At 42.2% G+C, this 16285-nt stretch overlaps 1 protein-coding gene across 16 annotated transcripts in view; it reads right to left on the bottom strand.

Annotated features, from left to right (window-relative positions):
• Window positions 1–16285, bottom strand: part of GPHN (gephyrin) — a 539113-nt gene that overhangs the window by 244574 nt on the left and 278254 nt on the right. The gene's annotated exons all lie outside the window — the stretch shown is intronic.

Below are 16285 nucleotides of genomic sequence, written 5' to 3' on the forward strand. Positions count from 1 at the left end.
TGGGGTGAGGGAGAGGCTATACGTGAGGGGACGTAGGAAAATTCTCACTGTAGGCTTGAAGGTTCAAAGAAGTATCCGAACTTTCATATATTTATCCAAACCTCCAAAAAAGACAATTACCTTTTCCGTAACTGGTGTTCTTCGAGATGTGTTGCTCATGTTCATTCCACATTAGGTGTGTGTGCTTGGCGCATGCACTGGCGCCAGAAGTTATTCCCCTTAGCATTATCTGTAATGGAGCCTCTCTGGCGCTCTCTGGAGTGGCGCCCATGTGAAGCGGTATAAGGGGCGCCGCTGGTTCCCCCCACCCTCAGTTCCTTCTTGCCGGAAATGCCAACAGTGGGGAAGGAGGGCAGGTTGTGGAATGGACATGAGCAACACATCTTGAAGAACACCAGTTACGGAAAAGGTAACTGTCTTTTCTTCTTCGAGTGCTTGCTCATGTCCATTCCACATTAGGTGACTCCCAGCAGTTCCCGTGGAAGCGGGTAGGAGTTCACGAGCTGTGCAGATTGTAATACAGCTCTGCCGAACTCAGTGCCGTCTCTGGCCTGCTGAGTGATGGTATAATGAGACGTGAACGTGTGGAATAAGGACCACATCATGGCTCTACAGATGTCCTGGACTGGGATGTGTGCCAGGAAGGCCACCGAAGATGCCTGAGGTCTAGTCGAATGGGCTCTAACGAATGGGCGGTGGGACCTTTGCTAGCACGGAACAGGTCTTTATGTAAGAGGTGATCCAGTTGGAAATCCTCTGCAAAGAAACCGGAAGGCCCTTCATCCTATCCACCATAGCGATGAAGAGCTGGGTCAATTTAAGGAAAGGTTTGGTATGCTCCAAGTAAAAAGCCATGGCCCTCCAGATGTCCAGTGCATGCAAATGCCTCTCCTCGGCGGTCTTGTGCAGCTTGGGACAGAATACTGTCAGGACTACGTCCTGGCTCGTGTGGAAAGAAGATACCACCTTTGGCAGGAAGGCTGGGTGGGGCCGCAGCTGGACCTTGTCCTTACAAAACACTGTGTAAGGAGGTTTCGAGGTCAAGGCCTTAATCTCTGAGACTTGTCCCGCCGACATCACCGCCACCAGGAAAGCAACCTTCCAGTACAAGTAGGAGGGAGCAGGAGCCCAGCGGCTAAAAAGGCAGGCTGGTGAGCCTTGAGAGGACCAGGTTAAGGTCCCACTGTGGGACAGGGGCCCGTACCTGCGGGTAAAGCCTCTTGAGGCCCCTCAGGAAACTGAGGGTCATGTCATGCAAAAAGACCGTCTGACTTTGGATCGGCTGGTGGAACACATAGATGGCCGCAAGGTGCACTCTGATGGAAGAATGTGCCAGACCCTGGGTCCTGAGCTGCAGTAAGTAGTCCAAGATGGACTGCACTGAAGAACATGAGGGAGAAATGCCGCGCTCCGACACCCAGCGGGAAAACCTCGTCCTCTTGGCCTGGTAAGTTAGTCTCGTGGATGGCTTCCTACTTCTGAAGAGGACCTGCTGGACCTCCTCCGAGCAGGTACGCTCCTCCAGGTTCAACTACAGAGCATCCATGCCAAGAGGTGTAGAGACTCGAGGTTGGGGTGTAGGAGCCAACCGTGATCCTGTGACAGCAGATCCGGATGGTAGAGAAGGGGCCAAGGAGGGGCCACCACCATATTCGTGAGCATGCCGAACCTGTGCTGGCGAGGCCATGCAGGGGCGATCACGATAACCTATGCCTTGTCCCTCTCGATCTTTATTAGGACCCAGCTGACCAGAGGGATCGGAAGGAACGTGTACATCAGACCCTTGGCCCACGACATGAGGAAGGCATTGGAGAGGGAAACCTTGCTCAGTCCCTGCTGGGAGCAAAACCAATAGCATTTTCTGTTTCGCCTGGTGGCAAGTAGATCTACTTGGGGAGTTCCCCATCTCTGGAAGCTCATGCAGGCCACTTCCGGGTGGAGCAACCACTCATGATGAGAGGAGAAGTTCCTGCTGAGGTGATCTGCTAGGGCATTCCTGATGCTGGGGAGGTGACCAGCTTTCAGATGCAGAAGTCCCAGAGACAGGGAGCCTCTTGGCAGAGAGCCGATGAACACGCTCCTCCTTGCCTGTTGACGTAGAACATTGAGGCCATTTTGTCCATCAGGAGTCTCACCACTTTGCTGTGGAGGAGAGGACGCCAGAGGATGCCAGAGACGTTCCCTTATGGATACTGCTGAGGGAAAAACTACTGGCACTGGTGCATCTGGCAAGCACACACCCCTAATGTGGAATGGACATGAGTAAGTACTCGAAGAAGAATTTATAAAATTCACCCATCACTGGTTTTGAGAGTCCCTACTTAGACAAGATCTGTGTTGTGCCCCAATTTTCTGGGTCATGTCAGAGGCAGTACATTCAAAGGAATGGACAAAAAGCCTCTGAAAAGACCCCAACAGATGCCAGTCATTGGAATTCCATCCTCCTCCTTGAAGTTGTCTTTGTCACTCTGCATTATTTCTTCTATCCTTCTTTCTATTAGCCAAATCATCTTCTGCTGTCAATCTCCACTCCACTAATGGAACCAGAGTCCTCTCCTTCAACTTCAATCCAACTGAATAAGCACTCTCCTTCTTTCTCAACCTCTGTTGGGATTAGGACTCTATTTCCAGCTATCAAACTTGCACTCACCAATGGGATCAACACCCTCCACAGTTTCCAAACTCCATCACAATGATGGCGTAAAGCCCTCTCCCTGGTTCCCAATGTCTGTCCTCCACATCCCAAAGTCCTGTAGTCCAGGACTTCTCCAAGCCTCCTAACCTCCATCCTGACCCTAAACAGATCTGGTGCTTTCTTGAAGGCTCCTAACCTCGATTCTTGAAATATAATTGTTGCCTTTGCTTGACTTCCAGCTTGCATCCCATTCTCACTAACTGAATTAGGGTCTTTTCTCCTGACTGTCAGCTTTCATCTCCTTTTATTGAGTCAGCACTCTCTCCCTAGCGTCATTGTTTCCCTGGCTTTCTACTTTACAATAATATCTCTTCTGGCCAAGTATTATATCCATTGTTTTATCCTGATCATTGTAAATTCCACTTCAACTGCTTCTAATACAAAGCACAAAGTATTTTTTCACATGTAGTCAGCCACCTATGCATCAATTTTATACAGCAAGATTGAAAAATACCTACATCCCATTTTGGATAGGTAATATAATGCAATAAGGGGGCAATCTTTATCTTTTCTCCAAACTGCAGAGAAGTTCAGACACAGGAGAAAGATGCACTAGTGAGTCAAGATTTGGGAAACTGAGAAAAGTCACAAAGCCAGTATCCACAGGGATTTGCTATGCATCCTTGTGCAGCAGGGTTTGTGAGCATGGTAAGGCAGTGACAGGCTGTAGCAGATGGATCAGGGTCTACTGGCCATAGAAGTGGAAGGTCTTCCTTATCCTTCCCAAAACAACTCCCCAGTATCAAGCACTGTTACTTGGGTTTGGAAAAGTGTAGAGGAAAATTTAGCCCTAAGAAAGGAACTAAGAGTAACCAATAATAATATATCATAAGTAAGGGGCACAAACTAGTCAATTATAGTTTGTTGTAAGCAATGGAACCAGAATAGCCATTAATATTGTACAGTAAAAAAGATACTCAGACTACCTGCTGGCAGCTTCAGCAGCTCATGTGATATTATGAATAGATGTGGCCAGAGTTAGTTACATTGCATCACAAACACAATGGCTAGCATCTTTTCTTTAAGGGGGAGATTGTACCTAAGACTTCAGTGAGAATGAACTAGAACAAATGACTCTCAGGAAACAATAAACAAACTTTCATATATGAAGCAACTGAACAGGGTTAAACAATGAAATGTAAGAAATGGAAAGAGGTTTGGAATGTGGATAATATCATAATAAAAGTAGTAATTTAGAATTATATACATCATGCTTAGATAATCATATTACTAAATATATGGGACAGAGTTAGGCTTTAATGGAAAAAGATCAGTCAGATCACAAGATGTGATAATGGGCACAAATGGTCTGACTGAAGGTTTTATAAAGTATTTATTTTCTTGCCCACTATCAACAAGTTTCACAATTTGAGAAGGAAAGAACAGTCCCTGTGAGCACAACCACAAGTGCCTAATTAGCAGGAAACATTTTAACACATGAATTATTTTAGTATAATATTTATAGGGATTAATAAAGGCAGGGCGATTAATGACCTACAGCTGAGATGCTAATATTTCCTTGAACACAAATAGAAGCAAACTACTGTCTGTTCCCTGCCTAATCCCTCTCCTCACTGTGGTGGGAAGAGAGTTCTGATGGGGCAAAGTGAAGGATTACATGAGAAAACAACAGTCTGATGCTGGAATTCTCCCCAAGCCCCAAAATAACAACAAAATGCACAACTGAGGAGACATTTTGTTAATGGGTTTGGTTCAAAATGTTTCATTTCTGTATTTTGTTTACTTTTCAAGTAAACTTTTGCCTCCTAGTCCTTATCTTTTTAATCTTCCCTCATATGGAAGTCTTCTATGTCTCTGTTCCTTTTTGCTTCCTTTCTTTAGACTGTTTCTGTTATATCCTTTTTGAGAAGGTGTGACAAGAACTGAACACGGGACAAGTGTGACATTTAATTACTTAGCAGGTTTTTTAGTATTATTCTCTATGTTTTTCTTAACACGATGTAATATCTTGTTCACATCTTTGGCCACTGCTGTGCAATGAGCAAATGTTTTGATTGAAAAGACCAGTTCAAGATGAGAAGTCCAGCAATATGGTCTTTGTGGTAAACATCTTGTTCTTCCCTTTTAACTGTAAGAATCCTATCAAAGAGCTTTTAAAGTCAATATATATAAAAATGAAATAGATGGATTACTTTGCATGTATTGTGCTTGGTACTAAAATAAGAGAATAGTAAGTGAGGAGTAAACAGATTGTAGGATAGATTGTACTTGAATACATAAGAGTAACAAATAATGCTAATCCCAATCATAGAAATTAGAGAAGGAAAACTCTTGTCCATTCCCCTTGCTAGTACAGATTGTTCCCTATAACATAGTTTTCAGTGCTTTCTCTAATCCAGTTATAAAAGAGCAAAATAAAGAGGTTTCTAACATTTCCCATGAGAGACTATTCACAGACTACCAGGAAAGGTTTCCTGATACGCAGTCCACATTTTCTTTTAATTTCATCCATTACTGTTTACAGTGTCCTAGGTAATGACTATATATATCATGTTGAGGCTGCACAATCTACCAGGTAGAGCATACTAGGTAAAACACCTCTAGTGCTGTCCATTGTAGCTGGTATTGCTCTCTGAAGCACCAAGATTCCAATATGAGGAATCACTACATTTTGGGTTAAGCCCTAAGAATGCATTGTGCACCAGGGCCCAGGGAACCTGACTGCAGGGCTTTGGCGTGGCTCAGCAGGGGAGGGTGCCTAGGGGATGGAGCAATCCCGCGATCCCTGGGGGCAGGGCCCAGGGCAGGGGGCCAGGTGAAAAAGGTGCTAAGCCCCTGCGCCTGGGGGGTTGCTGTAGAGCCTGCAGGATTGGGGCATGAACAGGCTGGAAATCGCTTCCCCTCCACACCATTCCATAGCTTAGCTGAGGGGCAGAGAGGCTTCTCTGGGCCAGTGCTGTGTGGAGTTTTGGCACATTCAGGGCTCGGTGCCTCCTGGTCAGTGCCTCTTGGGCTTTCCTGGGGTGTCAGCCCAGCCAGAGGCAGTGGGGGAAGGAAGGAGCCTGCCAGCCAGGCTGTTGATGAGCTGAGTGCACCAACCAGGGGCTGTTTCTCCGTACAGCGCTGAGAGTGGGGCACGCCTCACCGGGGGTGGGGGAGAATATGGAGGAGCAGCGGTGCTGGATGGGGGGGGCGGGGCAAAGCAGAGAGAGGACAGGGAGAGGCGGAGCATGTAAAAGGCCGATGGATGGGCAGCAGAAGCAAAACATAACCGGCTCATGCCTGGCGCCTGTTTGCACTTAGCAACCACTGCAACTCACAGCGCGCAGCCAGTGCCGGGTGGAAACGGGATGGGGGGCAGGACCCTGCTGGTCAAGAACCAGCACGCAGCAGGGTCTGCACTGACAGACCAGCAGAGGGAGCGGCTGGCCCCATGGCTGCATTTTTGCCCCACCACCAGCCTTGCACACACCCCCCTATCATTGGCCACTGGACCCCCCACTCACCACTGGTGGGCAAGCGGCTGACGAGCAGGGATCTGGCCAGCAGCAGGACCCGCCAGTACTGGGAGTGGGGGGAAAGATGGAAAAAATGGGACATGGGACACCTGCAGGAGAGCTTAAATAAGGGACTGTCCCTTTAAAAATGGGACATCTGGTCACCTTGAGTATGTCCCCCTCCACATTTGATTGCAGGAAAAGAAAGAACCCCTGGCAGCAAGACCCTGTAGCCCAGCAGGTTGATTCAAACTCTCCTGCACAATAGAACATCCACTAGATTTGATGCTCCAGAAAGCACAGCCAGGATTCAGAAGCACAGTGCACTCTTAGCAGGGCCGGCTCCAGGCACCAGCGAAGGAAGCAGGTGCTTGGGACGGCCAATGGAGAGGGGCAGCACATCCGGGTCTTTGGCGGCAATTCAGCGGCGGGTCCCTCAGTCCCTCTCGGAGGGAAGGACCCGCCGCCGAATTGCCACCGAAGAATGAAGCAGCGTGGTAAAGCTGCCGCCGAAGTGTCGCCAATTGCGGCTTAATCTTTATGTATTTATTTTTTTGCTTCACCACTTGGGCAGCAAAAAAGCTGGAGCCGGCCCTGACTCTTAGGGCACAAATACCAGGATAGCCTCAGATAGCAAGTAAGTATGAATGGAGGCAAAACTTACCCAAAATGACTGCTTCCAGACAACAGTGGCCATTTTTAGTTATTCTTTTATTCATGTATGTGAATACCTCAGAATAAATACTATAAATACCTCGGAATTTCAGGTTTTCACATAAGAAACAAATTCAAGCAAAATAGCCCTGATTCTCCATTGCACTGCATCTTGTGTAGTCGTCTGCACCTGTGCTATGTGATTGCAAAGAGGGAGTGAGACACAACCAAATAAAACAGTAGCATTTTAAGAACAGGAGTACTTGTGGCACCTTAGAGACTAAGGTGCCACAAGTACTCCTGTTCTTTTTGCGGATACAGACTAACACGGCTGCTACTCTGAAAGTAGCATTTTACACCATTTTGCATTCCTGCAAGAGGCTGCACAAGGTGTAAACCAGTGAAAAATCAAGCCCAATATTTTAATCTCCCTAATTCCAAAACAACGTCACCACTTAAAGAATGTGGCTAATCACCAGTTATTTGCACTGCAAGGGTTGAAGGTTTCAACAAGCACATTAAATCCTGTGCTAATCTACACATTTTATAAGTGAACATTGCAAGATCCTATCCCTTTTTCTATAATGTGCAAGCTTTTACGCAGGGTTTCACTCCCACATCCTCCCCCCAACTCAATTATTTATATTCTAATCCCTAAACATTCAGAGATATGTGGAGATTTTAGCCTGACAACTGACACTGACTTTTGCAGTACACAAATTTGCAGTGTGCATCTTGATTAGACTCCCATCCATCACTGTGTTTTCCTGCAGGCACACAACTCTTTATGCATAAACAAAGAACTCACCTAGGGTCCCCCTTTTGTCTTTGCTATTTCAGTAAAATGCAATCATTAACATAACTCTGAAGTGCACAGTGAACTCAGTTTTATGTTTTTCCTTTATTCATGTCATAGCTATGAACGTTATATCATGAAAGTATCAACATATATCCGTATGTACAAGTGTCATTTTCCCATTGCATTGAAGGGTGCCGTTTCCATTTTTAAGTAGTTGTTTTCTGAATATTTCTTGATTTTGCATAGTAGTTATAGTAATAGTCCCTCCATGCATTCATTTTTCCTCTCTCTGCAAAAACTATCACTTGAAGATAGGACTGGAGGAGTCAGATGACCTTGGAAGCTTGTGTATATACATTTCTGTCAAGTCTCATACATATTAATTGCTGGCATCTTATTATGCTAATAGTTCCTAATCTTTTTCCAGTCAACAGCATGGGTAACTTTTCTAAATACATTATTTTTCTCAGGTTTTAAACCTTTCATGACAAAGATGTATTCAGAAATTCTGGAGATAGGAACTTTAAACACTATTCATGTTATAAAAAGAAAAAATATTCTTAAGGCCAGACTACTGGATGGTTCAAGAGATTGGTAGTGGGCTGTATGGCTTTTCACTGCTAAATTGCTAGCTCAAATCCCAGGCAGATCAATAATGATTGAAAGATACTAGCACCTCCTGTCTATTTGATAGACTATTAGCAATAAGCTCTGTCTTTATACCCAAGAATCATATATGTATTTATTTCCATATAGAGAGACTGCAGAATTTTCAGCATTGCATTTTGGTACTAATACTGATCACCACATTCTGTGGAGCAGCAGCAGAGACAGGAATGCTAGGGCAGCAGCGAGCGAGTGCCTTGGGGAGCATCTCATGGCAGTTGGGCACCACGGGCAGCGCCAGCCAGAGCCAGGCTCCTTCAGGAGAGAGGCAAGAGCATGTCAGGGGTAGTTTGGAGCTGTGCTACCTGCCCTGCCTAGGGAACTCTAGCCATCCAGAGGTAGCCTAGTTCGGCTTGGGGACCAGGGCAGGAAGGGCTGCAGAAAAGCAAGCCAGCGCCCTGGCTCCCACAGTGTAGAGAGCCAGGGGACCAAGTGGGCTGGGCAGTTCTCACCAGCTTCTGATCTGCTGGGTCCTGGCAGGAGGTGATGCTTTTCAAACTGTAGAGCGCACCTCCTTCTGCGTCACACCCCACAGTTTGAAAACCTTTCTGCTAAATGGAAGGCAGAAATATGGGGAGGCACATGGACATTTGCTGAGAATCAAAAAGTTAAAATTTTATAACCATTAAAACACAAATTGCCAACATCATATGTGAAAATACAAAGTATCCTTACATCAAACGCTAATAAGTTTTCAAGCAGCATTTTTCTTACTTTGCCTATCTTTGGAGAATAGAATGTGACACATGCATAATGTTTAAAATGGGGCCTCGTCCCAGAGAGCAAAAGTACAGTATGGGATCTGGCTCCAACACTAATTAAAATACAAGGGAAAGTCTTTTTGTTCTCACATTTAGTTTTTCAAAAAATTCCATGGCACACCTGTTCGAGCCTGATGGCACACCACTGTGCCACGTTATACCAGTTGGGAAACGCTGAGGGCTGGTCTACACTGGGGGGGATCGATCTAAGATACGCAACTTCAGCTACACGAATAGCGTAGCTGAAGTCGAAGTATCTAAGACTGAATTACCTGGGGTCCACATGGTGCGGGATCGACGGCTGCGGCTCCCCCGTCGACTGCGCTACCGCCACTCGCTCTGGTGGAGTTCCGGAGTCGACGGTGAGCGCGTTCGGGGATCAATATATCGCGTCTTATTGAGACGCGATATATCGATCCCGGATAAATCGATTGCTACCCGCCGATACGGTAGCAAGTGAAGGTAGTGAAGACGTACCCTGAGTTAACACATATTTCAAGGGACCATTCAAGGTGAAGTGGCCCATTCACACCCCTCCAGTCATAGGGAGGAAAGGAAGGGGGGTGGAAGCAGTTCGGAGGGTTTGTTAGTGAGTTACAGATTGTTGTTATAGTGGATTCTATATTTTAACACACTAACAACCTTGCCAGCTGCTTCCCCTCTTCCCTTCCCAGACCTGAAGAACAGTGCTGTGTAAACCTGAAAGCTTGTCTTTCTCACTAACGGAAGTTGGTCCAATAAAAGACATTACCTCTCTCACATCGTTTCTCTAATATCCTGGGACTGACATGGCTACAACAACACTGCATATATTAACCCATGATTGTCAATTAAGCCAACAACAGCAACAACACAGGTAGCAGGGGAACCATTCTTTTTGCTTTTGTGTAGAAATAAGTCAATTATAACCACATTACTCTTTCAGTATTAGCCTGGAAATGACCAATTATCTACTCATGGGATATGCAGTCTTCTTCCCACTTTTATTTTCTCGGGTTACCATGGAATAAAAATCTTATTTATAGAAGTCAAATTAAATCAATTACAGGCCAGAAAAATAGGGTATCTCATGCTTTTATCTTTCAGTGTACATGAAACATTCAAATCTTTGTAGTTTTTTTTTCTAATTTGAGCAGAGGATTGTGAATATCTTAAATACAATGGGAAAACAGAGGTAGGAATTATTAGCTTGCTTTTTAATGTACCAGGGAAAGTTGTGGTAAAGCAAACAAAACTATTTATCAAAGGGGCAAAAATAAAATAAGCAACCGGGCTGGTTGAGGATTCTAACCTAGGCAAAAAATGGTACTATAAATATTCATAATCTGGTATTCTGTATCTTTCAACCTCCTCATATTAACAGGCTCACAGAACTGATTAAAGATTTGAAAGATATTTTCATCATCACATCCTGTGCAGACATTACCAACTTTCTCACATATCCAAAGAGAAAAGATCTGTGACCATATCAACATCTCATCCTCAAACAACTTCACTGGCTATCCAAAAGTCAGGATGCTGTTAAAAATTGCCCCCGTGGATTTACTCCAACTGACCTCATAGATTTTGATTAATGGATTCATATGATTGGCCATCATCAAGGCCAGAAAGGACCATTATATCATCTAGTCTGACTTGTATGTCACAGGCCATTAAATTTCACCCACTTATTTCTTCATTGATCCGAATTATTTCTGTTTGGTTAGAGCATATCTTCCTGAAAGGCATCCAGTCATGATATGAAGACACCAAGAGATGGAGACTCCATCAGTCCTGTTGGCAGTTTATTTTGATGATTAATCACCTTCACTGTTAATTTTAATTTGTATGGTTTCACTTTTTAGCTACTGGTTCTTGCGGTGTCGTTCTCCACTAGATTAAAGAGCACTTTAGTACCCAGTATTCTCTCTCTGTGGAGGTACTAATACACTGTACCCAAGTCTCTTCTCAATCTTCTTTTGGCTAAGCTAAACAGATTGAGCTTTTTAAGTTTGACTTTACAAGTTATTTTCTCCAGCCTTGGAATCATTTTTGTGCCTTTCTTCTGCACCCTCTCTCCAAATTTTCAACATCCTTTTTAAAAATGGACACCACAACTCTACATGGTATGTATACAGCATTGATGAGACAGATACTGGAATAAGTAAAATCACCTCAGTATTCTTACTTACTACGCCCTTGTTTATTTGTCATATTCAGACTTGTCCATGTCTGGAAATCTGTAGAGAAGCTACTTGGAGTCAAATGCACACCCTTCTATAGCATTACTCTCTCAATCTGGCCTCTCAGTCAGATATTCAGTTTGGGAGGGCAGTTTTACAACTGCTGTTTAACTGCAAGTTTTCAGCTTGCCTTCCTGGGGTTTTATTGCTTGCTAAATTCCCAGCAGCAAGAATACATGAGCCCATCTTGAAGAAGAAAGGTTGTTTACCAGTAACTGGAGTTCTTCAAGAGTATTGTCTCTGCATATTCATTTTACCCTCAGACCTTTCCCTCTTCCTCAGAGTCCTGCCACTCTCTGGTCAATGGAACGGAAGCAGAACCTCCCTCCCCAATCCCATATCCTGCTACAGCTGCTTTGGAGCTCATAGGTGTCCCCAGTGCAGTGTCTGCTGCTGCTCTGATGGCGGCAGGGCAAGGTTTTTTAGATGTTCAGTGATTCTGGCATGCCGCCAAAATTCTCCTGAGGAACATAAATAAGAGAAGGGAAATTGTGATTTTTAAGCTTTACAATTTAGCTAAATCTGACTGGAGTTTCACAGAACAAAGAAAAGGCACTTCTTTAGCCTGAGGAAACACCTCCTGCAAAATAGCAAAATTGCTGCAAAGAATGGAGCAAAAAGGGTTGGCAAGAATTATCATGAAAAGTATTAGGTAACCTAAATATAGGGGTCACTATCAGTTCCTCATAAAAAAATCTTGCCTTACAATTTTTTAAAAAGAATTACAAAATTGGTGGACTAGAGGAACACAGTATACATATCATATTTGGATTTTTGATACAGTATATATAAAGTTTTTGATCAGTATCTCAAACTCCTAATTGAATTTAATAAAAAAAAAACAAAAACAAAAAACAGAAAATTAGCTTGGATAAAAATCTATTCATATGGATTGAAAACTGTCTACCAGTACTGATAATTACTGATGGGCTATAACAGGGTACTGTACGCATTAGGATTAATCTTTGTAACAGGATTGTCTGTGCCCTTTAAGGTAGTAATCATTTGCAGCAAAGTGACCATGTTTGCAAGCTTGAGCCCTTTAAGGGCAGGCATGAGGAGGGATGTACTTTGTTGGGGGATCTGGTTAACTGTTGCTCCCTAAGGGCCGAGTGACAGTCATGTGACCAGCTGTGATATATAAGGGAAGCCTGTAGATCAGTCACAAGAGGGACATTCAAAAAGAGTGGAATAGTTGGCTACAGCGAGTGAGAAATTTTGGAGAGAGGCAGGAGAATTTTGTCTTTTTTTTAAGGTATGCAGGAACATATATGTTTGCTATTTTAGGTGTATTTTGCAAGATAGTGTATAACAAAGAACGTGCATGGAAGTGGGGGGAGTACATAGAGCATATGTCTATACTAACACTTTTAACCTTAAGTTATTTCATTGCCATAAGCAAAATATGTTTTTATATCAGAATGAATGATCTACAACAAATTATCATGTCAATGTTTTAAAATAATTTCTAAAAAGTCTAAGGCAAAATATAATTAATTTTCTGTTAAGATTCTATCTGCATATCAATTAAATAAAACATTATTATCTTGCAGTTCTAGAAAAAAAGGATTTCAAGGCTGGAAATGTAAAACTGAGGTTCCATAAATAACCTTAACTCTCAACCATCCCCTGACACCAAGCCACCATAAAGCCAAATAACAATTTCACATCACATTTCTAATATGCACCCAAACCCTAGTATCCCAGTGAACACAGTAAAGATATCAACAACTAGAGTTATATGATTATCTCAGCAATGCAATTCCTAGCTTTTGGCTCCAGTTCACACTGGAAATATCATCAACTACCAGACTGTAGATACAGATACAGATACCACCCTCACCACCATCATTCAGGAGCACCTACAAAGACAGACTGCTTCAAATTTAACCACCCAGTGGCAGTAAGAAACACCTAACCTCTGATCTCTCTATATACAGTCCATAATTACTATCTCATCGCCACTATTCCTTATAAGGCTATGAGCACAATCTTCATCCTTCAAAATATATACTGTTTGGGTTACCTCTGATAATTGCAATGACCTGATGTGATTAAGATACTGCTTCAAAAAATATGTGGACCATAGGTGGGATACAATGTGACAGTAAAGGTTGTTTGTGAACCTTAATTATGAATTTCCTATGTCACAAACTTTTATTTTTAATAACTCCAATATTCTAGTAAAATTATTTTAATTTAGTTGAGATTTATTTACAAAATTAAATACATCTTAACAACTGTTTTTTCTATTATGCATTTGCCTTCCAGTAATCTTCAAAGGAAAATAATTAATTCTGGGGCTAAGTACTCTTTTTTTAAACATGCTGATATCACTTAAATGCTATCAGTATGTTTAGTTCTTTGCCTAAAAGAACCCTTAGAAATGACAATATTATGGAGGTGATGGCCACAATTTCATAGTTAAGGCAGTTTCATTTTGCAATTAAAGCAGGGATTCAGCCTTTTTTTTATATATATGAAAAATACAATGTATCCTTCCCAAATTTATAGCTGTTCCTCTTTGAGTATAGAATTTTCTGAGAATTTATAAGTAAATGTTAAGTATCAGGGGGTAGCCATGTTAGTCTGTATCCACAAAAATAACAAGGAGTCCGGTGGCACTTTAAAGACTAACAGATTTATTTGGGCACAAGCTTACATGAGTAAAAAACCTCACTTCTTCAGATGCATGGAGTAAATAAATGTTAGTTTGAGTTAAAATTAATTAAAAACTGGGCCCTTTGAGAAATGTAAGGCAGTCTTTTCTTTTTTCATAGAATCATAGGAAAGAAAGGGACCTCGAGAGGTCACCGAGTCCAGTACCCTGCACTCATGGGCAGGACTAAGTATTATCTAGACCATCCCTGATAGAGGTATGTCTAAACTACTCTTAAAAATCTCCAATGATGGAGCTTCTATAACCCCCTCTCCCCCCCGTGGCAACTTATTGCAGTGCTTAACCATTCTGACATTAGTTAGTTTTTCCTAATGCCCAACCTAAACCGCACTTGCTGCAATTTAAGTCCATTGCTTCTTGTCCTATCCTCAGAGGTTAAGAAAACAATTTTTTTCTCCCTCCTCCTTGTAACCATCTTTTATGTATTTGAATACTGTTATCATGTCCCCTCTCAATCTTCTTGTCTCCAGATTAAGCAAACCCAATTTTTTCGATCTTCCCTCCTGGGTCATGTTTTCTAGACCTTTAATCATTTTTGTTGCTCTTCTCTGGACTTTCTTCAGTTTCTCCATGTCTTTCATGAAATGTGGTGCCCAGAACTGGACACAATACTCAAGTTGAGGCCTAATCAGCACAGAGTAGAGCAGAAGAATTACTTTTCGTGTCTTACTTACAACACTCCTGCTTATACATCCCAGAATGTTTGCTTTTATTTGCAACAGTGTTACCCTGTTGACTCATATTTACCTTGTGAGACATTATGACCCCCAGATCCCTTTCTGCAGTACTCCTTCCTAGGCAGTCATTTCCCATTTTGTATGTGTGCAACTGATTGTTCCTTCCTAAATGGAGTACTTTTTTATTTATCCTTATCAATTTTTTCCCAAAGGATTTTTAATAACAATAATGCAGATACTTAAAACTTTACATATAGTTATAATCAAGCGAAATCTTGTGAATAAGTTATGTTAGAAGAAATTAAGTTGCAATCATTCTAAGTTGTTAATGATTTTTGTATCTAGTTGTCATGATTATATAGGATCAGGGAAAGTCAGTTCAACATCTCCAATAAAGGGCCATTGTGGCCTCAGCGATAACTCAATCAATCGTCATTGCCATTCTATAACTAATTTAAATGTAATAATTCTTTTGGTTTTAATGACTCTGTGGTATGAGGGAGACTGCACATTTGTGTGAAGAGTTTTCATTGATAGATTACTTGGCACAATTGCCACTGCCCTTTGAGGTTCCATAGCTCATTGTGGGCGACATTGCTTGAAAGGCTCCATGTGACTCTGCTGCCTCTACTCCACTGTGCACCAAGGCAGTATTGCCTAGGGAACTAGGCAGGAGCAGAGGTTAAGCCCTTAAAGTTCAGCAATATTAGAACCTGGGAATTGGGCTCTCCCCTGCCCATCCTTTCGCAAAGAGTTGTTATCTGTAATACAGTCCTCTAAACCGATAAGTCAATTGCAAAATGATGGCCAGATTCAGCTGTACATTTTGGCTACTTTGTGGTGCTCTGGCAATGCAAATCAGGTGCAACTGGCCAGCATGCTCTGGTTACTTTGCAGTGCTCTCATGTCCCAGTGAATCTGCCTTAAAAGTTTTAAGAAAATATTTAAGTTGATACTACATATCTTTGAATCATCAGAAATATCACGTAACAGTCTCTTTGGGTTTCTTGTTTTGTTTTTTGTAAAGGTAATTAAAAATGTCAGAAAACCAAACAAAAAAAAAAAAAAAAAAAAAAAGGAAATTTCCAGACAAACAACTATGTTAAGATGGAGTTGAAGTTGAGAGTACTTAACATCTATTTAAGAGTAAAAAGAATTATGGAGATGTTATAATCAGTCCAAAATCAAGTGTTTCAAACCCAGGAAATTCAGAGTTAGTACTTGAAAGAAATTCAAACATGCTAAATTACAGAATTACATATTTAAGGCACTTAAGCAACCTTAATTCTGTTCTCTAGTGACACTGTGAAGGGAAAAAATGCAACCTCTCTCCCAGCCGCCGGTGATTTAAAATAGCAAGTTAATTTTACTCTAACACTAAAATACCTTAATCATAATCATATAGTTATTGCATGGTGTCACTAGAATGCAGAGTTAAAGGTTTTTTTTTGTTGCCTTTATTGTGACTTTCTTACCTTAACGTATTTGGATGTCTTTTAAATGTAACCTTAACTCTGAATTTCTTGGGTTTGTAATGCTTGGTCTTGAGTCAATTACCACTTCTCTGTAATGTTTTTCCCTTTAAATTACTGAACTATACTCTCAACCCTAACTCTATTTTAATCTCCATATCTGTCTGGGAATTATATTGTATGATTCAAAACACGGGAGTA

This window comes from Trachemys scripta, chromosome 4 (assembly GCF_013100865.1).
Source record: "Trachemys scripta elegans isolate TJP31775 chromosome 4, CAS_Tse_1.0, whole genome shotgun sequence".
Classification (NCBI taxonomy): Eukaryota; Metazoa; Chordata; order Testudines; family Emydidae; genus Trachemys; species Trachemys scripta.